The following is a 26497-nucleotide window of genomic DNA, read 5'->3' as shown; positions in this document are numbered from 1 at the left end:
TCTGTCAGTTGTATCTAAAAATGTACCTTTGCTTGGGACAATGGAGACATGACTGTGATATACATCACAGAAAGTCCTGGACTGCAAATTGAAAATGTGACCTGTAGTCTGCCCTCCAATCTAACACATAGGGATTGATTTACTAAAACTGGAGCATGTAAAATTTGGTGCAGTTCTGCATAGAAACCAAACAGCTTCCATATTTTTTTTTTTTTTGTCAAATCCTAATTGAACAAGCTGAAGTTAGAAGCTGATTGGCTACCATGCACAGCTGCGCCAGATTTTGCACTCTCCAGTTTTAGTAATTCAACCAAATAGTGCTGTACAAATTCAGTGTTTGTATGTGCAGGTCCAAAAAAATACAACTTGCCAAAGATGGGCATGACATGTCAAAATGGGATCTAATTATGTACAGGGTTTGGATTGATTGCAGAAATCCTGGAAATTTACCAAATCTTTAATTGCAATTCTGAGACAGTCACAAATCAGGAATAATCTGTATTTGACTATAGAATCATGAATGGCTTTGTTACTGTGTTGCCACAGCAGTCTATTTATTATTCTTTATTTTATGTTGGTATGTTCTTCTGTAACACCTTCTGATTTGTTCTCAGTTGGACCAACCCATAGTTTTTTTTTTTAAAGATATTTTTATTGAGATTTTAAACAACATACAAATACAACAAACCAACAGAAAACAAGACCTTCTTGACAAGAAGGGAAACAAACATTTCAATGCTAATAAGCATTACCTAGATTGCTGATGCTCCCCGGCCACACCCCCCCCCCCCCCAACAAGATAGGATAAGCTGTAAATTAACAAGACAAAAAGTACAAGTCAACACTCAAGAAAAGATATGGTGCACTCAACACTCGGAACGGCAGTTACAATTCCTTACGGATTAGCAGAAGGGGAACTCGTCTCCACAGAGCTCGGAGGAGGTAGAATGAGAGGACTGGATACCCAGCTATGCCAAATTTTATCAAACAGGTGCGGATGACCTCGTAACTCAAAGGTAAGTTTGTAAAGGGGAAGGCAGTTGTTAATCAACTGAAGCCAGGCAGCAACCGTAGGTCCCATAGGGCCCTTCCAGCACAGAAGAATCGCCTTCTTAGCATAAAAATACAGGATGCGAAGCAAGCTTTTGACGCGGCCCGAAACCAACAGGTCTCCGAACACGCCCAACAGGCAATTCTTTGGATGAAGGACATTAGGGAGACCTAGAACTGAGGACAGGAATGTGTTAACTTCAGCCCAAAATTTAGCCACCACCGGACAGGACCAAAAACAGTGAAAAAAATCGGCAGGACGTCCACAACCCCGAAAACAATCGGGGGTGGGACGCATGCCGAACTTATGTATGCGGGGACCAACCCATAGTTAGGTACTCCAAGCCTCTCTATGTCTGGGTTTTAGTTTCTGTTTTACTTTTGCTTTGAGTAAGAAAGCTTTCATGTTGTTGCACTAACTTTTGATTCTACATTACATGATGTTGTAACTTATGTACATGCTGTACAGTTATACCTATATGTCATACTGCCATTGTTAATACTGTACATGTTTATTATTGCGATTCAATAAAGCTTTTATTGAAAAAAAAAAAAAAAAAAGAAAGCTTTCAGATAGTAATGTCTTTTTAATTCTAGGAAAACAAAGAAATCATCATCTGTAATGCTCAAATTTGAAATATATTGCATTGGATTCCATTTTTGAGTTCTCGTGAGTTGACACTGCCTGTGAATTTTTTTGGAGTTGCACATTGCCAAACTGTCAGGAGGTATGTCTTTTGCAAGAAAATGTAAAAAGTAAATAAAATGGCAAGGTTTTACTGGATCTAAACAAATATACAACATTTTGTAACAAGTATTGACATCTTACAAGTTTGAAGAGGTCTTCAGGGCTGTGTCTGGGTTCGACTCCATGTGAGACTATAGAACATATTTTATTTACATCAATGCTCAAGCCCTTAACTTTCAGGAAGCAGATTCAGTTCAGATCTTTCCTCATAGGAATGATTTAATAAAAAGTTATCCATAAGGACATGCCACTGAATACCTTGTACAATACAAAAAAAAAACTCCTTTCACTCTTTAAAATCCTGTTTTTTTAGTATAGTGTCCAGTTGCTTTTAATGTTTTATATATTAAAAAACATATGTATAGGTGTAAGCTTTGGATATTTCAAAACATCTTAGGTATTGACAAACAGCCAAGAACAGCAAATGGCCTTTTTTTGTTAGCAAGTAGCGGTAGGCAGTAAAGAGGATACAGCTCACACTTACATGATCAGCAAATTACCCATAACAAGCTCCAGAGGAGCAATATCTTTCTTCTACTGGCTTTGAATGCTATTTATATATTAGGGTTGCATCGATACCGGTATCGGTGCCGATAAAAAGCATTTGCATGAGTATTGGTACTTATGCAAATGCACCGATACCTGAAACCGATACTTTCAGGCTCGGTTCTTTTAGCTGTCAGCAGGATTCCCCCCCTGACAGCTGAAATGTATAAAAAAAAAGCCAGCAATTACCGGTTGTTGAGGACCTGGGCTGTCGCATCCTTAACAACCGATGACTCATTCAGCTGAAGCCAGCGCGTCCTCTTCTGCATCCTCTTCCGTGTCCTCTTCTCCCAGAATGCACCTGCACCGGCCCCGCTCGTCACTTCCGGTGCGGGCGCGTCATCCCTCCACAGCTTCTGGGCATGCCCAGAAGCTGTTTAGCAGGGAATGAGGTGACTGCACCGGAAGTGACGAGCGGGGCCGGTGCAGGTGCATTGATTCCTGGAAGCGATGGCGTTCAGCTCCCAGGAATCAATGCAAAGAGGAAGTGACAGCGCGGGCCGCGGCCGCAGAGGGAGGAAGTGGAAGAAAGGTGAGTATATTTTCCTTCAATAACAAGGTAAGTAAACAAAAAACAAAAATCGTAACTATCCATTTGTTTTTCAGGTGACCAAGAGCAAGCGGATGGCCCAAAATCGATTATGTCAATTTTGTGTCCGGAACTCCACTTTAAAGAGAGGATGGCTTCTACAAATGGATAATGATCCAAAACACACCTCGAAATCCACGGGGGATTACATCAAGAGGCGTAAACTGAAGGTTTTGCCATGGCCTTCACAATCTCCTGACCTCAACATAATTGAAAATCTATGGATAGACCTTAAAAGAGCAGTGCGTGACAGACAGCCCAGAAATCTCAAAGAACTGGAAGACTATTGTAAGGAAGAATGGGCAAAGATACCGCAAACAAGAATTGAAAGACTGTTGGCTGGCTACAAAAAGCGTTTACAAGCTGTGATACTTGCCAAAGGGGGCAGTACAAGATATTAACTCTGCAGGGTGCCCAAACTTTTGCAGACGCCATTTTTTTGTTTTCTGTTATTTTGAAAGTGTAAATGATGGAAATAAAATCTAACTTTTGTTGACATATTATAAGAATGTCTAATCTGTAATGTGATGCCTTTTGGAGATTTTTTCCATCTTTCCTTGGCTTCTTTATGCACATTAATACAAATTTTTACCTGGGGTGCCCAAACTTTCGATCACTACTGTATATGACAAGTTATTGTCTAGCTCATTTAGTTTACTGTTAACAGCATTTTTAACTATCTCTGCTGTCTTGTCCCCCATACTGTATTGGTATGATTTATGTAACAATTTGTTAATGTGATGAATATTCACTTTCTGTTTTCCTTTTCTTCTTTACAAAATAAAGAATAATACTTAAAAAAAAAATAAAAAATACAATAATGAAGCTAATGAGGAGCTGTTTTGTGCACAAGAATAGATTCACAATAGTTGAATTGAGCTTAAAGGCTAAGTTCACCTTTGTTCACCTATTTTTTTTCTAAATTCCAGCTCCCCTATGTTCCAATATAGCATAAATGTACTTATTTTGCAAAAAAAAATCCAAAAAAAAAACAAACAGCTTTCCATTCATTCTACACAGGCTTACCTCACTGTCGTCATAGCTGTTAAAACGTGTTAAAACACACTGCTTGATTACTTCTGCCTTACTTCCTGGTCAGACTTTAGGTCATGACACAGGAAGGAGTTGACCATGTGACAGTACATCTGCTTGGCTATCGGCACTGTTACTGAGGGCCAGGGTAGCCATCAGAAATTTTGAGGACCCTTACACAGCTTTAGGTCTGGGCCCCTCTGGGCCTGACCACCAACATTTCGCAGGGCAAATCCAGCAAGCAGACATCCCTTCAACTGCATCGGCTTACTCTCCAGCCGCCCTGCTTTAGCAATTGCTAGTTACTACAGCAGCAACAGCTCAGTCTTTTTGATGGGGGCCTGGGCGGCCTGTCCCCTCAGAATGCCTGGGCCCCCTACATATGTATGGGCTGCAAGCCCCCCCCCCCCCCCCTGATGGCTGCCCTGCTGAGGGCAGTGAAAGAGCCTTCAGCTCTGTGTATCTCTAAGTATTTGAGAGCATATCACGGTGCCTTACTTTCCTTGTTCCTTTTGGCTGAATAAAGCTGTGAGAGAGGTGAGCATGTGCTACTGGAAAAAAAAAAGGTGAGCATGTACTACCTGGGGAGGAGGGAAATATCTAATAATATGATGATCATAATAATAACAATAATAATAACCTGATAATAATAATCTTCTAATAATCTAATATTACTGTTCACATCAAAACCTTTTATAATAGGTAAGGACATTGTACTTTATACTATACTTTTGGGACACATGTCTATCTCCTTTTTTGATAGGTGTCCAGGCCTAAAGATATTCTGGGAGAGGATTTCTGCTAAAGGCAATATAATATGTGCACTATCAATATGTATGTACAGTATATTATGATAGTATACACTATGTGAAATGCTAAGGCTTTCTGTATAATCAACACTGCAAAAACATTTTTAAATAGGCAACCGAATGCTGAAATATATATTTATATATATATACTGTACACTTCCTCAGGGTGGTCATGACAAAGAACAGGGGAAAATACAAATCAAATCAATTCTTGGTGTGACTACCTTTTGCCTTCAAAACAACTTCAATTCCGTACACTTGCACACAGTTTTTGAAGGAACTTTGTAGGTACTGTAGGTTGTGCCAAACATCTTGGAGAACTAACCACAGATCTTCTGTGAATGTAGGCTGCCTCAAATCCTTCTGTCTCTTTATGTAATCCCAGACAGGCTCAATGGTGTTGGTATTGGGGCTCTGTGGGGGCCAATTTATAACTTCCAGGACTCCTTGTTCGTCTGTACACTGAAGATAGTTCTTAATGGCATTGACTGCATGTTTGGGGTCATTGTCCTGCTGCAGAATAAATTTGGAGCCAATCTCATGCCTCCCTGATGGTACAGCATGATGGATAATTATCTGCCTGTATTTCTCAGTATTGAGGACACCATTGATCCTAACAAAATCTCCAACTCCATTTGCAAAAATGAAGCCCCAAACTTGCAAGGAACCCCCACCATGCTTCACTGTTGCCTGCAGAAACTCATTTTTTTTATCACTCTCCAGCCCTTTGGGAACAAACTACTTCCTGCTACAGCCACGTATTTCAAATTTTGACTTATCAGCCCAGATCACCTGCTGCCATTTTTCTGCATCCTAGTTCCTATGTTTTCATTCATAGTTGAGTCACTTAGCCTTATTTCCATGTCAGAGGTATGGCTTTTTGGCCACAATTCTTCTAACAAGACCACTTCTGGCCAGACTTCTCAGGACAGTAGATGGGTCTACCTGGGTCACACTGGTTTCAACCAGTTCTGTGCTGATGGCGCTGCTATACACCTTCTGATGTTAAGGGAAGTATGCCTGATGTATCTTTCATCTACTGCGTTAACAGCGCATATTGAAACCCCAGTCTGCTTTAAAATATTTGCCTAAAAAAGCTTCAATCTTTCAGTTAAATCCAGAGCTGCCTGCATTAGTCCATCCTCATTGCAGCCTTTCAATACCACCACCAAGTGAAAAATTAAAAAAAAAAAACACCCAAAATATCACACACCCTGACCCCAGGTTATTAGCATGCAGCTACTCAGTCACAAATTTTACCGATTGAAGTGAAGGCCCCCCTCAGACATGACAAATGCAGAAGGGCAGGCTAGTGCCTAAAACGCATGTAGGACCACCTCCAACCACTTTTTCAACATGGATACCCAACAAAAATTCTAAATGAATGAATGGCCCATTTAATTACATGCACCACACCCTCAATTTTAATAGCAAAAAATGCAATTTAGGTTTGGGGTTTTAAGGTGCTGTCACAAAATTTTCTTAATCATTGTTTAAAATTCAAAAGATTTTTATTTATAAATCAACATATAAAAAGTCACCATAAAATTGATTTTATGCAAATGTCAAACAATCAACAATTTCTCGACATGTTTCGCTAGAAAATCATAGCTTCTTCAGGAGATTTTGTCTGGATATTATTTGCATGAGCTGACAATAAACAAATAATAATGTTATTTATTACACAAAACTACAAAGCATATCACAATTAAACCACAGTTATGTCACACCTAAAATTACCATAGCAAACCCTATGCGTAACATCGGCTGGATTTACCCACAGAACACTGCATTCTGCTCAGTCAACTGCATCTTCAATCAAATTGGTGCTTATTTAGATGAATATCAGTGTAACACAAGAGGCATTAGGAGTCAGATTCTCAACACCTGAGGAAACAAGATTAACATCATTAGACTAATCAATTCCATTTTTTCTCTCTCAAACTTTTGTGCCTGATAATCCAATAATTCATTTATACAAAAAAAAAATACCTTAAAATCGCTAATGCCCACTCAAATGGATGCAGACATATCTCTCTGAGTTGCCTCAGAGAAACCGCAAATGCCAGTTTACTTTTCAGTGTTGGAAAGGTATCTTTTCCTTCTGTTAAGTAGGGCAGGGAGGCCCCTCCAAACACCTGCAATGAGACAGTGCTGCTTAAATCCCAGACCCAAGTTAAAATTGGGACTAGATCTTTTTTCTCACAAAAAAGTGTTTGTATCATCTTACCTAGATTGTCCTGTTCTTGGAACACAAACGTTTCCCCCTGTGGTTGTAGCGCCATTAGCTCTGCATATCTCCCCCCCTTTTTATACCTCTCACCTCCCACATCCATTAGGACACTTCTGGAGGCGCGGATACTGGTAATCGCCACTGCAAGATTACTGCTGCCTATCTACTCACATCTCCTGCTGTCCCCACAAATACTTAACATTTGTATTGGATGGTCCCTTCTACGTTTTGCGCTCCTTGTGATCATCACCGGGGCACCACCACGCAGGGGTGAACAGTGGGTCACGGACTCTATGCCCCCCCCCCCACACACTTTTGTGGTTTTTCTCCTCTACCAACTTTGGGGTTTTTTTCACTCCTTAATACTATGCATTGGGATTAGCCATACTTACTGTGGGCTAGACATCTACCTTTTGGCTGTGCTATTTGTGTGGACATTTTTTGCTTTGCGATATAATTTTGATAGTTATATGTTCTATCTATATTCCCCTGAAGAAGGAATCACTGTTAGATTCTGAAACATGTTGGATGTTCCTACTGCATTAAGAGCTAGTGATTCCACTTATGACACTGGTCCACATGCAATGGATGTGAACATACTGTATCTCTTCAATTATGTCCTTTTATACACTGAGTGTTGTTAGTTTTGTATTTTTTGTACATTTTAAATTTGGTCAATAAATGTTACCTTTTATTCTACTTTTTTCATTCTTTATACTCATTGTACTGGCATAACCTAGCCTTGTCCACTCAAATTCCCCTGGGACACTCTTTGTTTGCCATTTCCATATATCTTGGGGAAGGAACAGGTGTTGTCTCAGGTACATCCGCATATCAACCTCCTGCTTTGTTTAACCTCCCTGGCAGTATTCCCGAGTGTGGCTCTGGGTGGAATTTCAGTGCCATTAGCGGTAACCCCCGAGCCACACTCGGGGTACCGCCAGGGAGAAGTCGCTGGATCCTGGAAGAGGTTACTTACCTTGTCCCCAGGATCCCGTGATGTATTCCGGCAGTGTACGGCAGCTGGATCTTCCGTCTGATGCTGGTGCCCCGGCTTCCGTTCCCTCAGAGCGTTGCGTCACAGGGGGGGTGGAACCGGCGGCAAATTCAAAAAGTAAAACAAACAAACAAACACACTGATGTATTGTAATCCTTTTGGATTACATTACTAAATAAAATAAATTGATCTTAGTTTGCCCCCCAGTGCCCTTGCCTAGGGGGCAAACTACGTATGTATACGTGTAATATATATACGTATATATATATGTATACGTATTATAGCAGAGCGTCCCAGAGAGAGCTGGGAAAAGTCCTGTTTGGGGGTTTATACATCCCCCAGGCACCTCTCATACATCTTTAGGGATCTCTGATCCATGATCCAGTTCGGATCTTGGTCCTCTCCCCCAGGCCAATTTAAACTCACCTGAGACAGACAGCCAGTGCTCTCTCAGCCTGGGAAATCAGACAACGTTTGTCTATGGGAGCAGAAGGTCAGATTGTGTCTGTGGAAGCTGACAAGCTGTAGGCTTTCTCAGCCTTTTAGTGAGGGCCTGCATTGTGTGTAGTAAGTGCCAGGGCACGGCTAGGTTTTTGTTTTGCTATTATTTCTCCGGCTTGTATTTCCTTAAAGCACTGTACAGCACCGGTATATAGACTTGTATATATCACTAATAGACACCGCACTGTTTGTCACTACCTCACTGGATTTGGTATCTGTGCCTGAAAGAATGCGTATCCCAGGGAGCTTTGCACCCGCTACCTATTCCCCAGCTTACATATGGTGGAGGCCTGCAGGCAGTGGTAGTAAGTTACTACTTAAAGGGCCAGTACCTGGAGTGACTAAACTTTGAGGAAATCCTCAAACAGTTGGTGTTATCCAACGCTGCACAGAGGTGAGTGCAGACACTGGCACAGGAGTCTGCTGCTAAAACCGAAGGGGTTAGAGACAGCTCCTCAGCCATCCATGTGGGTCGCTTCCTGTCCAAGATGACTGCTGACGATGACCCAGAGGCCTTTCTGGTTACTTTTGAAAGAACTGCTGAAAGGGAAGGCTGGCCCAAAACCCAGTGGGCAGGATTGATCGCTCCCTTACTTACTGGGGAATCGCAGAAGGCCTATTACTATTTGGAGTCCCTGGATGCTGGAGAGTATGAGAAAGTCAAGCAGGAAATCCTGGCGTGTCTTGGTGTCACCTTGGCCGTTCAAGCCCAGCGGGTCAACAGCTGGTCCTTCCGAGATGAGAGGCCCCCAAGATCACAGATGTTTGACCTAATCCACCTGGCGCAAAAATGGCTACAGCCGGAGTCCTTGTCTGGGCCACAAATAGTGGAGCGTGTGGTCATGGACCGGTTCCTGAGGTCATTACCAAATCCTCTGCAGAAGTGGGTGTGTCAAGGAGACCCCAAGTCGGCAGACAACCTGGTGGAGCTTGTTGAGAGGTACTATGCTGCAGAGAGCCTGGTCACCACCCCTACAGCCGCACGGACTTTCCACCCAAAGCCACAGTCTCCCCAGGCAACCGGTGAGACTGTTCCAGGGGAAGTGGGTGGTCAGCATGGTAAGGAGACATGGGGGAGGATTTTTGGTGCCAGAGCTGAAGTTTGGCGTCCCAAACAGGGTAAGCCACTGACTGTCAGCAAACCAAACTGGGGCAACATCAGGTGTTTCCGTTGCCAGGAACTGGGACATGTTGCAGCAAACTCTCCATTGACAGATGAACCCATGCAGTGTGATATGTCTCTTAGAAGGCAGTCTATGTTTGCTGCTGTTTCATGCGCTGCTGCACCAAGTGTAGGAAAACCCATATGCCAAATGACTGCTAATAATTGTAACATTCATGCGTTTTTGTTTGCGGATGGATTTACAGCTGCAGAATTATTACACTCAGTAGCCTTGTAGAGAATGTGTTGAACAACATATCCAACTCTCAGGACTTCATCACCGTGTACAGCCTGTTATATACTATATATATATTAATAGATGTTTAATGGAGGGATAGAGTATATGAGGATATATAGATGAGAGACAGGCTATTGTATGGTGAGCACTAGAAGTAGTATAGGAGAGTTGCAGGTGATGGTAAGCAGATAGGTTCTGATGTCAAGTATAGTGCAGATGGTAAGAGGACACAGATGGAGTATACTTTAGACAGAGTAACCTAGTGCAAGGATAGTTCAAGGTAGTCCCAAGAGCTAACAGTCTTATGCAGATGATAGTGAATAGATAGATACAGATAGTCTTGGTATTTGCAGTAGATGACAGTAGGAGATTGGTTAGTAAGAATCCCCTGCGGGGTACTTATCACTTAGATAGGTTAGGAAATACAATGTCCAGAGGAGAGGGGTGATCCCGTAGCGGGATACGGATCACCAGCGAGGTTTCCGGCTCTTCAGCAAGGAAGGTATGTCAGCAGCTCCGACCTCTCAGGCGTAGGTGCGATGAACATGTGGGTTTGAACGAGCGATGAGTGAGAGCAAACCGGCGATTGAAATAGCCGCTCATAGCGGCGCTCGGCAGTGATGTCATCCGGTCTTAAAGGTGTATGCGTCCTTTGTATATACAAGATGGGACGCAAAGAGAGGAGAAATATAGGAACAAGGGTACCATAGGTACCGGAACATTACAGTACCCCCCCCCTTAAGGCCGGCTCCGGAAGGCCTCTAGAACTGGTTTTTCCGGATATTTCGAGTGGAAATTGCGAATCAGTCTAGGGGCATGGATATCGGAGGTATCCAGCCAGGTGTCATCTTGGGGCCCATAATTCTTCCATCGTACAAGATACTGGAGTCTTCTTCTATTGAAACGGGAATCCAAAATTTCTTTTATCTCAAATTCTTCTCCGCCCTCCACTTGTACAGGAGGTGGAGGTGATATAGTAGGCCTTATTCCTTGGTTAGGAACATAGGGCTTCAGTAGAGACACATGGAAGACAGGATGTATCTTGAGGTCTACTGGCAATTTGAGTTGTACTGCAGCTTTTCCAATAAGCTTCTCTATTGGAAAAGGTCCCAGAAATAGAGGTCCAAGTTTTTTACTAGGGATCTTTAGTCTTAGATTTTTTGTAGAAAGCCAAACAAGATCCCCAATGGCATATTGGGGAGAGGGTTTCCTACGGAGGTCGTAGTATTTTTTTTGTTGGCTATGAGCATGAGATATGGTATTGTTGAGTAATCCCAGAGAATCCTTTATCTGGGCAAGATAATCAGATGCTACTGGATTACTTGATGGTAAGATACGTGGAGGAAGGAGTGTGGGATGAAACCCATAATTCAGGTAAAACGGACTTTGCTTAGTAGTGCTATGAGTAGCGTTGTTATAGGCGAATTCCGCCAGTGGGAGGAGATCTGCCCAATCGTCCTGTAGATACGAAGTATAGCAACGCAGGTACTGTTCAATGCACTGGTTAACTCTCTCTGTCTGTCCGTTGGTCTGAGGGTGGTAGGCAGAAGTAAGGTTACGCTCTATTCGCAGTATCTGACATAGAGCTAACCAAAATTTTGAGATGAATTGTGAACCACGGTCAGACAGCAGTTTTTTTGGAATACCATGTAACTTAAAGACATGTTTCACAAGTAATTCTGCTGTTTGTTTGGATGAAGGTAGTTTTCGGATAGGGGTGAAATGTGCCATCTTGGTCAGATGGTCCACTGATACCAAGATGGTGTTGAATCCTTTGGAAGGTGGTAGGTCCACTATGAAATCCAAGGATACCACTTCCCACGGAACCTGGGGTATCGGTAAACTACAAAGTAATCCTGATGGTTTCGTGTTGTCAATTTTAGACCTTGCACAGATATCACAAGATGAAACGAACTTTTTTACGGTTGTCTTCATGTCTGGCCACCAAAATTGCCTAGTGAGTAGATTGAGAGTTTTAGTCATACCCATATGTCCTACCATAGGTACATCATGCGACAATTCTAAGATCTTGGTTCGCATAGTAGGGGGTATGTATAATTTATCGTTGTAGTAGAGGAAGCCTTCTGCGTCAGTAGTTAGTTGTGGTGGAGGTGAATCCAACCCTATGCTGTGCAAAATCTCCTCCTTCAGTGAGCGAACGACTCCGATAATACGTTCAAGTGGTATTATAGGAACTGAGGGAACCTCAGTGCAATCTTTCTCGGCTAGTCGTGAGAGTGCATCCGCTTTTTTATTTTTGTCTGCGGGCGTGTAAGTTACTAAAAAATTAAATCTCAGAAAGAATAACGACCACCGTACCTGCCGGTGGGAAAGAGTTCTATTAGTCTGAAGGTATTGGAGGTTTTTGTGATCAGTATATATCAGAATTGGCAATTGAGTGCCCTCAAGTAGATGTCTCCAATTTTCTAATGCCAGTTTTATGGCTAATAACTCCTTCTCACTTACTGGGTAGTTCACCTCGGGGCTACTTAATGACTTTGAAAAGAAAGCAACTGGGTGAAGAGGTGAGGTGTTTGTTGGTCGTTGTGAGAGAACTGCTCCTACTGCCATATTAGACGCATCTACCTCCAAGATGTATTGAAGGGATGGGTCTGGATGGCATAGTATGGGGGCAGTAGTAAAGCTTGATTTCAGCAGAGAGACTGCTCCATTTGCTTCCTTTGACCAATTAAATGGTCTCTTCGTGCTTGTAAGTTGTGTGAGAGGTTTCACAATCGCAGAGAAGTTTTTAATGAATTTCCTATAGTAATTAGAGAATCCTAGGAACCTTTGTAATGCTTTGCGAGTGGTTGGCACAGGCCAATCCAGAATGCAGGATATTTTGCTCATGTCCATTTTGATTCCACTTTTAGATATAATATATCCTAGGAATAGTACCTCCTCTTTATGAAAGAGACATTTCTTTGAATTAACATATAAGTTATGTGCAAGTAGTCTTGACAACACAAGTCTCACATGTTTTATGTGCTCAGGTAAGGAATGAGAATAGATAAGTATATCGTCCAAATATACTACCACACAAACATCAAGCAAGTCTCGGAATATCTCGTTTATAAAACGTTGGAAGGCTGCGGGGGCATTACATAGCCCAAATGGCATTACAAGGTACTCAAACAGTCCGTATCTGGTTCTGAATGCCGTCTTACATTCATCCCCTTTACGGATTCGAATTAAATTGTATGCCCCTTTTAGGTCCAATTTTGAAAAGAAAGAAGCCCCACGCACCTGTTCGATAAGTTCAGGAATAAGAGGTAAAGGATAACGATCCTTTATTGTAATGGGATTTAATTGTCTGAAATCAATGATAGGCCTAAGGCTAGAGTCCTTATTGCGGACGAAGAAAAGCCCAGCAGCAGTGGAGGAAGTAGAAGGTCGGATGAATCCTTTTGCCAAGTTTTCATCCAGATACTCTTTAAGGTGAGAGAGTTCATCCTGTGAGAGAGGATATACATGTCCGTAAGGCAACTTGCTATTAGGGAGCAGATCGATACAACAATCATAGTCCCTGTGAGGAGGTAACATTTGAGCGTTTTTCTCGAGGAAAACCTCTGATAAATCTTGATAACACTTAGGAATAATGTCATCTGGCAGTACAGACAGGATCCTATCATGTGTGGGGAGGTTACACGTCGTCTCGCAATAGTGAGAAGAGAAGGCTAACGTTCTTGTTTTCCAATCGATGATTGGTTGATGTATGTGTAACCAGGGAAGTCCCAAAATGATTCGAAAATGTGGCGAAGTTAATACATCAAAGGTGGTGGTCTCCACATGAGACTCGTCAGCAGTTACAAGAAGTGCCTGTGTCTGACTGGTGATAGGACCAGAGGATAAAGGTGTACCATTAATAAAACTAACGGAGACAGGTTTGGGTTTTGAAAGAATAGGTATTTTATTAAGGGAGACAAAACAAATGTCAATGTAGTTTCCACAAGATCCTGTGTCAATCATAGCCTTGGTGGTGATCCTAGTTTGGTCCCACTGCAATGTTAATTGAACAAAAAGATAAGGATTAGGAAAGGAAGTTGTGAGTCCCCCTAGCAAGACATTTGAACACTCACCCTCTTTTCTGCGGACAAGAGGACAGTCGTTTACTAGATGATTCGGGGATGCGCAGTACATGCAAAGATGTTCGGTTTTCCTCCTGGCACGTTCAGAAAGGGTCAGAGGTGGACGTATCATTCCTACTTCCATAGGAGTAGGGTCAGCAGGCAACATCCGAGGAGGACTGGAAAATGGTGAGCCCATCTTCTCAGCCTTTCTTTCTCGTAGTCATCTGTCAATATTGATACTGGTCTGGATCAGTCCCTCTAGAGTGCCAGGTAAATCCGCTCGGGCGAGCTCGTCTTTAACGGCCTCAGATAGGCCGAGTCTAAACTGCGTTCGCAAAGATGTGTCGTTCCACCCTGAATCAGGGGACCATCTTTTAAAATTGGCCATGAAATCTTCAACAGGTCTCCTTCCTTGTTTAAGGGCCCGTAACTGGGTGTCAGCGGTACTCTGCTTGTTGGGGTCTTCATATAAAGTAGCAAGTTGTGCTAGAAATAAGGGATAATAATTAAGGAGTGGATAATTCTGCTGAATCCATATTTTTTTTAAAGGCTTGTTCAATCTGTAACGTTCATGCGTTTTTGTTTGCGGATGGATTTACAGCTGCAGAATTATTACACTCAGTAGCCTTGTAGAGAATGTGTTGAACAACATATCCAACTCTCAGGACTTCATCACCGTGTACAGCCTGTTATATACTATATATATATTAATAGATGTTTAATGGAGGGATAGAGTATATGAGGATATATAGATGAGAGACAGGCTATTGTATGGTGAGCACTAGAAGTAGTATAGGAGAGTTGCAGGTGATGGTAAGCAGATAGGTTCTGATGTCAAGTATAGTGCAGATGGTAAGAGGACACAGATGGAGTATACTTTAGACAGAGTAACCTAGTGCAAGGATAGTTCAAGGTAGTCCCAAGAGCTAACAGTCTTATGCAGATGATAGTGAATAGATAGATACAGATAGTCTTGGTATTTGCAGTAGATGACAGTAGGAGATTGGTTAGTAAGAATCCCCTGCGGGGTACTTATCACTTAGATAGGTTAGGAAATACAATGTCCAGAGGAGAGGGGTGATCCCGTAGCGGGATACGGATCACCAGCGAGGTTTCCGGCTCTTCAGCAAGGAAGGTATGTCAGCAGCTCCGACTTCTCAGGCGTAGGTGCGATGAACATGTGGGTTTGAACGAGCGATGAGTGAGAGCAAACCGGCGATTGAAATAGCCGCTCATAGCGGCGCTCGGCAGTGATGTCATCCGGTCTTAAAGGTGTATGCGTCCTTTGTATATACAAGATGGGACGCAAAGAGAGGAGAAATATAGGAACAAGGGTACCATAGGTACCGGAACATTACAATAATAAGCCTATTACGGCCTTGCTGAATTCAGGAAGTCTAGTGACTTTGGTTAAAGCAGAAATGGTTGAAAATGTGAATTTAAATGCTAAAAAAGTTGCTGTGATCTGTGTACATGGTAATACTCGGGAGTATCCTGTAGCTACTGTTAGCTTTAAAACTGATTTAGGTACGGTGACCCATCCAGTCGGACTTGTGCCCCACTTAGTGCATGAGGCCATCGTTGGTAGAGACTTCCCTAAGTTTTGGGAACTGTGGGACCGTCCCGGTCACAGTAACTGACTCAGTGGCAGAGCCAGAACTCCTGGCCAGCACCGACCATATGGGGTCAAGGGATTCCTCTCAAGGTTCCCCGGATTTTCCTTTCTGTGTTATGGCAGGAGAACTGGAGGAGCCTGAGGAAGTCCCCACTGCCAGTGAAGGTGGACAACCTTCTGCTGACCCTGAGGCTACATTGGAGTTTGCTGATCTTAATGTGCACAAGGAAAACTTTGGTACCGAGCAGAGAAAAGACCCTACCCTTGCCAGGGCCTGGGAGAATGTAGTAATGTTTAATGATTTACCTGTCGAACCAGGGGGCAGGCCCTGTTTTCCTTTTTTCATCAGCAATGAGGATTTATTGTATCGTGTATATAAAAATAACAATGAAATTGTTGAACAGTTGGTGGTCCATAAGCCTTACAGACGGTGGTGCTGGAATTGGCTCATGGACACTTACTAGAAGGACATTTAGGGGTTGAAAAAACCACTGAAAGGGTGTTACGCAGGTTTTACTGGCCTGGGATACAGAAAGATATTGACAATTATTGTCAGCTGTCAGCCCCACTACCCCACTAACGAAGTCCTTTAGTGCCCTTACCCATTATTGAAGTGCCCTTTGAGAGGATCGCCATGGACCTCGTAGGTCCACTCTCCAAGTCTGCCCGGGGTCATCAACACATTCTAATAATCATGGATTATGTTACTCGTTACCCCGAGGCAGTTCCCTTACGCGCTGCATCTGCTAAGCACTTTGCTAAAGAGTTGTTTATGGTGTTCAGTCGCATTGGGATCCCTAAGGAGGTCCTTACGGACCAGGGCACCCCATTTATGTCACGGATAACTAGAGAGTTGTGCAAGTTATTTAAGGTGACCCAGTTGCGAACCTCCATATACCACCCTCAAACTGATGGCTTGGTAGAACGCTTCAATAAAACATTAAAGAGTATGTTAAAAAAGGTTGTGAACAAGGATGGGAAAAACTGGGACTTCTTGATTCCGTACTTGATGTTCCCCACCAGGGAAGTACCCCAGTCCTCTACGGCAGTGGTCCTCAACCCTGGCCTACAGGGCCCACTAACAGGCCAGATTTTCAAGATAACTGAAATACATCCCAGGTGATATCATTTGCCGCTCAGTGATTGCAGTACTCTAGTCTGCATCTCCCCAAGGTAATACCTAAAATCTGGCCTGTTAGTGGGCCCTGTAGGCCAAGGTTGAGGACCACTGCTCTACGGGATACTCTCCGTTTGAATTGCTTTATGGGAGACACCCTCGGGGACTCTTAGACATAGGCAAGGAAACCTGGGAGGGGGAGAAGACACCCCACAAAAGTGTCATTGAGCACATTGCTCAAATGCAGGACAGGATTGCAGCAATCATGCCTATGGTAAAGGAACACTTACTGCAGGCCCAGGCAGCCCAACAGAGAATATACAACAGGGGAGCCCGACTCCATGTCTTCTCACCTGGTGACAGGGTCCTGGTGTTAGTTCCCACTGTTGAGAGCAAGTTTCTAACTAAGTGGCAGGGTCCCTTCGAAGTATTGGAAAGAGTTGGGGGGGGGGGGTCAATTATAAAGTGCATCAACCAGGAAAAAGGAAGCCAGAGCAGATTTACCATATAAATCTGTTAAAGACCTGGAGGGATAGGCTGGCCTTTGCTTGCGAGGTCCGTCCCTGTAACATCTATGGGTATGAGTCCCCTCTGGTCCCTGAGGTCACGATTCCAGACACGCTGTCTTATTCCCAAAGTTCCTCATAAGGAATAGAGAGAAATTTTCAGAGTTACCTGGTACGACTTCAGCAGTTCAGCATGATATTGTTACTGAACCTGGGGTCCGTGTCAAGCTCAAACAGTACCGAATTCCCGAAGCTAGGAGAAAGGACACTAGTGATGAAGTAAAAAGGATGCTGGAGCTAGATGTCATTGAGGAATCCAATAGTGACTGGTCTAGCCCCATCGTTTTAGTCCCAAAACCAGATGGTACTTGGAGGTTTTGTAATGACTTCAGAAAACTTAACGCAGTGACAAAGTTTGACACGTACCCAATGCCCAGGGTGGACGAACTTATAGACAGACTTGGCAAAGCCCGCTATCTAACTACTTTAGACTTGACCAAAGGATATTGGCAAATACCCCTGACTGGTAGCGCCAAAGAAAAGACTGCGTTTGTTACCCCAGAGGGTTTGTTTCAGTACAAAAAAATGCCTTTTGGGTTACAAAATGCCCCTGCGACATTTCAGAGGGCCATGGACAGGATCCTAAGATCTCACCGACAGTATGCAGCAGCCTATCTAGACAATATAGTGGAAAATAGCACTGACTAAGAGTCTCACTTGTCCCGTGTACAGGCTGTTCTGGATTCCCTTTAAGGAAGGTTTTACAGCGAACCCAAAAAAAAAGTGCCATTGGTTTAGAGGAAGCCAGTAATTTCGGCTACACTATTGGTCGTGGAGTCATTAAACCTCAGGTAAACAAAGTAGAAGCCATCCAAGAATGGCCACGTCCTGCAAACAAGAAGCAGGTCAAAGCCTTTCTTGGGATCGCAGGGTACTATAGGAGGTTTATCCCGAATTTTGCAACTCTTGCTGCCCCACTGACTGACCTTACGAAAGGGAAAGAATCAGTAATGGTGAAATGGTCCCCAATAGCAGAGGAGTCTTTCCAAGTCTTAAAGAAGGCTCTTTGTGCACAGCCAGTGTTGTACTCCCCTGATTTCTCAAAGGATTTCTTGGTTCAGACGGATGCGTCTGATGTAGGTATTGGGGCAGTATTGTCACAGGTACACAATGGGGAAGAACACCCTGTGGTGTACCTGAGCAGAAAGCTTAATGAACACGAGAGAAAGTATGCAGTCATTGAAAAGGAATGTTTAGCCATAAAGTGGGCCTTAGACGTGCTAAGGTACTCTTTGTTAGGGCGCCAGTTTGATTTGATAACTGACCATGCTCCTCTGAAATGGATGGCCCAAAAGAAGGAGACTGATAGATGGGTGAACCAGTGATTTTTGGCTCTACAAGATTATTCCTTCACTGTAAAACACAGGCCAGGTGTTGAGATGGGGAACGTAGATGCCCTGTCCCGTGTCCACTCCTGTTGGGCAACAAGGGGTTGAAACAAGGGGGGGGGGGATATGTAGCAGAGCGTCCCAGAGAGAGCCGGGAAAAGTCCTGTTCGGGGTTTATACATCCACCAGGAACCTCTCATACACCTTTAGGGATCTCTGATCCATAATCCAGTTCGGATCTTGGTCCTCTTCCCCAGGCAAATTTAAACTCACCTGAGACAGACAGCCAGCGCTCTCTCAGCCTGGGAAATCAGACAACGTTTGTCTATGGGAGCAGAAGGTCAGTAAAACGGTCAGATTGTGTCTGTGGAAGCTGACAAGCTGTAGGCTTGCTCAGCCTGTTAGTGAGGGCCTGCATTGTGTGTAGTAAGTGCCGTGGCATGGCTAGGTTTTTGTTTTGCTATTATTTCTCTTGGTTGTTTTTCCTTAAAGCACTGTACAGCACCGGTATATAGACTTGTATATAGCACCAATAAACACCTATCTGTTTGTCACTACCTCACTGGATTTGGTATCTGTGCCTGAAAAACTGCTTATCCCAGGGAGCTTTGCACCCGCTACCTGTTCCCCAGCTTACAGTATATATATATCTATATATATATATATATATATATATATATATATATATATATATATATATATATATAATATATCTATATATCTATATATATATATATATATATATATATATATATATATATATATATATATCAGGGTTCAAAATTTAAAGTCCTGAGCTACTAGGCAGACCTTCAGGGTTACTCACCACCAGTTGCCCCACCCAACTCCTACCCTGCCCCGCCCCTAATTCCGCCCCTAAACACACCCTCATAAAATTACACTGTTAAATGTTTTCGCATTAATGCAGAAGTTACAAAAATAAATATTAATAACAATGTTTTCAGTGCCCATCAGTGCAGCCTCATCAGTGCCCATCAAGGGTCTGGAGGGTGGGGGCTGAAGAGCACTGGGGAGGGCTGGAGGGGGGGGGCTGAAGAGCACTGGGGGGCTGGAGGGGGAGCTGAAGAGCACTGGGGAGGGCTGAAGAGCACTGGGGAGGGCTGGAGGGGGGGGCTGAAGAGCACTGGGGAGGGGGCTGAAGAGCACTGAGGGGCTGGAGGGTGGCTGAAGAGCACTGGGGAGGGCTGGAGGGGGGCTGAAGAGCACTGGGGAGGGCTGGAGGGGGGGGCTGAAGAGCACTGGGGAGGGCTGGAGGGGGGGCTAAAGAGCACTGGGGAGGACCGGAGGGGGGGGCTGAAGAGCACTGGGGGGGGCTGAAGAGCACTGGGGAAGGCTGGAGGGGGGCTGAAGAGCACTGGGGAGGACTGGAGGGGGGGCTGAAGAGCACTGAGGGGCTTGAGGGGGGGCTTAAGAGCACTGGGGAGGGCTGGAGGGGGGCTGAAGAGCACTGGGGGGCTTGAGGGGGAGCTGAAGAGCACTGGGGAGGGCTGAAGAGCACTGGGGAGGGCTGGAGGGGGGGGCTGAAGAGCACTGGGGAGGGGGCTGAAGAGCACTGAGGGGCTGGAGGGGGGCTGAAGAGCACTGGGGAGGGCTGGAGGGGGGCTGAAGAGCACTGGGGAGGGCTGGAGGGGGGGGCTGAAGAGCACTGGGGAGGGCTGGAGGGGGGGCTAAAGAGCACTGGGGAGGACCGGAGGGGGGGGGCTGAAGAGCACTGGGGGGGGCTGAAGAGCACTGGGGAAGGCTGGAGGGGGGCTGAAGAGCACTGGGGAGGACTGGAGGGGGGCTGAAGAGCACTGAGGGGCTTGAGGGGGGGCTTAAGAGCACTGGGGAGGGCTGGAGGGGGGCTGAAGAGCACTGGGGAGGGCTGGAGGGGGGGCTGAAGAGCACTGGGGAGGGCTGGAGGGGGGGCTGAAGAGCACTGGGGAGGGCTGAAGAGCACTGGGTAGGGATGAAGAGCACTGGGGAGGGGCTGAAGAGCACTGGGGAGGGCTTGAGGGGGGGCTGAAGAGCACTGGGGAGGGCTGGAGGGGGGGCTGAAGAGCACTGGGGAGGGCTGGAGGGGGGGGCTGAAGAGCACTGGGGAGGGCTGGAGGGGGGCTGAAGAGCACTGGGGAGGGCTGGAGGGGGGCTGAAGAGCACTGGGGAGGGCTGGAGAGCACTGTGGAGGGCTGGAGGGGGGGGGCTGAAGAGCACTGGGGAGGGCTTGAGGGGGGGCTGAAGAGCACTGGGGAGGGCTGGAGGGGGGGGCTGAAGAGCACTGGGGGGGGGCTGAAGAGCACTGAGGGGCTTGAGGGAGGGCTGAAGAGCACTGGGGGGGGCTGGAGGGGGGCTGAAGAGCACTGGGAAGGGCTGAAGAGCTCTGCGGAGGGCTGGAGGGGGGCTGAAGAACACTGGGGGGGGGCTGAAGAGCACTGAGGGGCTGGAGGGGGCTGAAGAGCACTGGGGAGGGCTGGAGGGGGGCTGAAGAGCACTGGGGAGGGCTGGAGGAGGGGCTGAAGAGCACTGGGGGCTGAAGAGGGGGGGCTGAAGAACACTAAGGGGCTGCAGAGGGGGGGCTGTACAGCACTAGGGGGGGGCAGCAAAAAAAAAGAAGTTGGATAGGAAGGGGATGGGACGGCTGCATATAGAGGAATTGATCTTTGCATATCAATTCCTCTATATGCAGCCGCCCCACCGCTCCTTCTATGCAGTCACACAGGGAGGCAGCGGCTGCTCAATCTTCGGGCACTCACCTTCTTCCAGCCCCCGGGAGCAGAGCAGCGCAGACGGAGGGAGCAAGCTGCCTTAAGTGTAAGAGATGATCGGCACGAGATAACCCCTATGCCAGTGTCAGAGCGCGGATCATCCAATTGTAACAGCTTTTTTATTTGCGGGGCGCTCGGTGACACACACAGTCCCGCCTCCTAGCCCGGCTTCTTTGATAGACGTCATGATCCACGCTCTGACATTATCCAGTCCGCCGGCTGGCCGGCTTTCCTCTCCTCTCGCTCCCGGAGCTCGCCCTACATAATTTTCTACTCGCAAAATGCGAGCAGGCGAGTGGAAAATTTGAGGGCTGTATATATATATATATATATATATATACACATCAAATTTCCATGCAAAAAATTGGTACCGCTTTTGGTACAAAATTCCTGGCATAATCTTACCGCCAGGGAGGTTAAACTAAAATACCAAACATGTTATACTCACCTGCTCTGTGCAGTGGTTTTGCACAGAGCGGCCCCAATCCTCCTTTTTCCCGGGTCCCCTGGCAGCGATCCTGGCTCCATAGCAAGCCGCTTCCTTACAGGTAGAGTCGCGCTCCATAGACTTACACAGCGGGACTTGGCCCCGCCCTCTACTTCCTCCTCACTGCATTTAAATGACCGCAGCCAATGGCTCCTGCTGTTGCCCAAGTGATATGTGAAGAGGAAGAGAGGGGAGAATAAATGCAACTGTGCACAGCACTGGATCTATGCTCCCATTTCTTCCCCTTCACACAGGGAAAGGGTGGCAGAGAAATAGAAAACATGTTTTACCTTAATGCAAGGAATGCATTATGGTTAAAAAACGTTTTTAGCTTTACTATTACTTTAAAAACAAATCTAAGAAATGCATTATATTGCAGCTTACCAATCATTAAGACTTTGTGGTTGCATGAGCTTTTTATTCTTTGGATTTTTTTCCCCTCTGTTTTCACCTAGTTATCTGGTCAGTAACACACTTCCGGTATTAGTGAGACACAACTCTGGAAGAATGAGCAAAGGAAGCACAGCGGACAACAGCATGGAGAGTCTGGAGGGGAGGGTAGTGTTAAATGTACTAGCAGATTTAGAACCACTAACACATAGCTCACACTTTAAAATCAGTTATAGCAAACAGTTTTGGGGATAAAGGTGTCCATGAATAAATAAAAGCTTGTTTCATCCATGTAAACTGATACATTCTGCTGGAGAGATTAAGTTTGTGAAAAACAACAGTCTTGCTGACTGTATTACCAGATACAAATAGAAGAAAGAAAGCCTAATAAAGAAAACAAACATCACATCTGGGAATTGGTAATCTGCAATATAATAAATGTTTGCTTTTGGTTTTAATACTGCTTTAAACATCATCCTCCAAACTTAAACTAAAAATTAAAAATTATGAAATTATTATTATTAAAAATAAAAGCACAAGAAGCAATTAACCTAAGCCTTTAAAGTTTTAAGTTTTAGCATTTAACATACTCTATCTTCCAGTTTCAAAATTGCCTGAATGTGATTTTAATTTAAAAGTTTCACTGGTATGCTTACTGTGCCATTAGTTTTTCTCACCCAGGTCACCATGTCCACACATTTCAATCTTTGTTTTCTATGCCACCCCCCATTTTAACAAATATATTGATGCAGGCTGCCCACCAAATTTCTTCTCATGTGGTATTCATTCTTTGTCTTATGTTTCCCAGAACAATCCTCTGTAATATGGAAATCTAGTTATAAAAAATGTTCTCATTAAATCAAATCTTTTTTAATCTTCATATACGCATCCCAATGCCATAATTTAATTTAACCTCTCATTGAAAACTTTTATTTATTATGTGGCAGGTCCAAAGCAAAAGATGAGCTGCCAGACGTAGAAGTCTTTTATTGTTCTAATGAAATATTTTTATGTTATTTTCCATTTAAAGAACATTGGGCTACTATAGTAACAAAATGGGATGAACCAGGTTTGGACCAAAACTGCTCCATAACTGCCTTAACCACCTCAATACCGCCATGCTTATACATACGGCCTTGTATTGAGATGGTTATACCGGAATCATGGTTAAGGGGACAACCATAATCCTGGTACTGTTTTCTTTAGCAGCCAATGCCCTATCTTATGAAAGTGATCTGAGTAACTTTTTAGCTGCTTGGTTACTTTTTCAGGTGGTGGAAGGAGAACCCCCATCCTCTGGCCACCGCTGTCGCCTTTCCTGGACTCTCCTGTTCCACCAGGGGGTCTTGGACTGATCTTACCGGCATCAATGGCTGTGAGAGGACTGATATTGTTCCTCCCTCTCTGTGACGTCACAAAAGAGAAGCAAAAAAAAAAATTTCTCACTTTCCGTAAAGCAGCTGATCAAGCCCATTGATTGATTACCAAAAAATTGGGTATTATATTGGATATGAATTAAGAGCTACCCCTTAGGTGCCATAATCCTAGTAATATACAAAGAAAAGAGAAAATGAATGGTACAACAAAACGTTTTGTACCATTCATTTTCTCTTTTCTTTGGGTATTATATTGTTTTTGTGTTCACTAAAATGTATTAAAGTGTATTTTTTCCTAAAATATTGCATTTGATAAACCACTGCGCAAATATTGTGCAATATGAAAAATTGTAACAACAACCTCTGCTTATAAAAGTCCATAATGTTTTGGGGTTCCAAGTCATTTTCTAGCAAACAAAAATGCTGATTTTTAACATTTATGTGAGAAATGGCAGAATTGGCCTGGTAGTCAAGTGGTTAAGGCGACCAAAAGTTTCCACCATTTTTAGTTCCTAGTGACATTCAGTGAGCACTTCTATTTTCTGCTACGCCTCCAATGCATATATGTTGCACAAATTTCTAAATGTTTTCATTTTCAAAGGAGAACAAGCCCACAGTTTCTGAAACAAGTAGAAAAAGGGCACAAACATGATGTTTGATAGTGCTGAGAGCCAAAGACTGGTCCATTTTACCTACAGCCAACAGCATGCTGTATAAAACACTATCAAGTGATAACATTAATTTACTTTTTGGTGTTTAGACTACACCACTGGTAAAAGTTGGCCCTGCATACTCTTGAGGTACTAGTCTGCTGTGCTAAACATGCAATGTCAGAGAGGGCCTTCACAGCTGGCTGAATTGGGAACATAGACAGGCCATATATGGTTGGAATCTCAGCTGGTTCAGCAGGAACTGTCTGAGATTCCAACCGCATATGGGCAGGCTGAATGTACCAAGTTGATCGATCGATCAACTTGGGTGAAACCAGCATGCCAAGTTTTACCTTTGATTATTGCTAGTTGCTGCTATAGCCACCAGCAATAATCACTGTCTTCTCCCAGCAGGGACAGTTTCACCCCCTCTCCCCTGCACCCCCTCCTGGGAGAAGACAATGGTCCAGCAGGAGGGATTCCTGCATCAACACTGTCTTGATTGATAAGCAAATTTGCTTAGTGTATGGCCAGACCCAAGAATGCCTCCACTCTGGATGAAGAAGCACAGGGGGCTCCTTTGTAAAGCAGCATTGTCAGTCTAGAGCGGCCTTTCTTAACAGGTTCTGTGGAACCCTAGGGTTTCTCCAGAGTTTGTAGGGGTTCCTTGAGCAAGGAGCAATTTCAGCCTCTCAGATGCATTATCACTGAACTGTACTGTACACAGTCTGTACTGTGTATTCATGATCATGAAAATGATGAGGATCACAAGTGCTGTGTATGTATGGCTGCAGACAGTGCACTGAGAATGGGAGGTCCCATATATAATCAGGCAGAGAGTGGGAGGTCCCATATATAGTAAGGTTGAGAGTGGTAGGTCTCATATATAATTAGGCTGAGAGTGGAGGTCCCATGTATACAGTGTGATAAAATACAAAATTATACTACAGCACAATAAAATAAATGATACAAATGAACAGATAATTAGCTGCTAGCATAACCACGTGTTCCCACGTCCAATGAAAAAATAAAAAGCAAAAATATGCAGTGCAACCACAGATAATTATAATTCAAATTAGTGTTTTATACAATATAGGAGTAGCGGTGTCACCCCATATCAATACACCTCAAAATAAATAAGTACTGCTAAAACATTGCAACATTTAAGCAATGGTGTCACCCTCCAATTGAAAAATTAACCTCAGAACTCCTTACGTAATAATAGTGAAAACAATCCTACTATAAATACCAAATAACAGTGTATTAGTAATAGTGGTAACCTTGTTTCAATAGGATAAGTGCTAAGAGTGAGAAACCACTATACTGTATATATATATATATATATATATATATATATATAAATATTCCACAAATACTAATATTAATAGTGAGAAGATTCTAAGTAATCAGGTTATCAAAATGTGTTATGATATGCACATGCAAAGTGATAAGTTCCATAATCTAAAATACAGTGCATCCGGAAAGTATTCACAGCACTTTGCTTTTTCCACATTTTGTTATCTTACTGCCTTATTCCAAAATGGATTAAATTAATTATTTTCTTCACAATTCTACAAACAATACCCCATAATGACAACCTGAAAGAAGTTTGTTTGAAATCTTTGCAAATTTAATAAAAATAAAAAGTGAAAAAAATCACATGTACATAAGTATTCACAGCCTTTGCCCAATACTTTGTTGAAGCACCTTTGGCACCAATTACAGCCTCAAGTCTTTTTGAGTATGATGCTACAAGCTTGGCACACCTGTTTTTGGTCAGTTTCTCCCATCTTCTTTGCAGGGCCTCTCAAGCTCCAATAGGTTACGTGGAGAACATCATTGCACAGCCATTTTCACATCTCTCCAGAGATGTTTAATCAGGTTCAAGTCTGGGCTCTGGCTGGGCCACTCAAGGACATTTACAGAGTTGTCCCCTAGACACTCCTTTGGTATCTTGGCTGTGTGTTTAGGGTTGTTGTCCTGTTGGAAGATAAACCTTGGCCCCAGTTTGAGGTCCAGAGAGCTCTGGAGCAGGTTTTCATCAAGAATGCCTCTGTACATTGCTGCATACTGCAGTCATATTTCCCTCAATCCTGACAAGTCTCCCAGTTCCTACCACTGAAAAACATCCCTACAGCATGATGCTGCCACCACCAGGCATCACTGTAGGGATGGTATTGGCCAGGTGATGAGTGGTGCCTGGTTTCCTCCAGACATGATGCTTGTCA

The sequence above is a fragment of the Pelophylax lessonae genome (assembly GCF_965119305.1).
Source record: "Pelophylax lessonae genome assembly, chromosome: 2".
Lineage (NCBI taxonomy): Eukaryota > Metazoa > Chordata > Amphibia > Anura > Ranidae > Pelophylax > Pelophylax lessonae.
The sequence above is the reverse complement of the archived record's forward strand: the minus strand, read 5'-3'. Positions refer to the sequence as shown.